Below are 354 nucleotides of genomic sequence, written 5' to 3' on the forward strand. Positions count from 1 at the left end.
GATTTACCGGTTCCAAAGAACCAGAAGGACTTGCGTAAGTTGCTTGGTCTTGCCAATTACTTGCACAAGTACAGCGTGAACTACGCAGAAATGGCCAGGCCATTATCCAATCTCCCTAAATAGGATGCGGAATGGTGTTGAAACACCGAACATCAGGAGGTTTTTGACGGGATAAAAGACAACCTCCTGCATGCTCCATTACTGGCACTGCCAGACCCTGATCGTCTTGTCAGCGTCGTCTGTAACGCTTCGGACTTTGCCTTCGACTGTACATTGCTGCAAACAGACGCCGAAGGGCGAGATCGGGTGATCGCGTTCAGATCTCGACAGCTCAAAGCTGCAGAGAAGAACTAC

This window comes from Plasmopara halstedii (genome assembly GCF_900000015.1).
Source record: "Plasmopara halstedii genome assembly, contig: Scaffold_816, whole genome shotgun sequence".
Classification (NCBI taxonomy): domain Eukaryota; phylum Oomycota; class Peronosporomycetes; order Peronosporales; family Peronosporaceae; genus Plasmopara; species Plasmopara halstedii.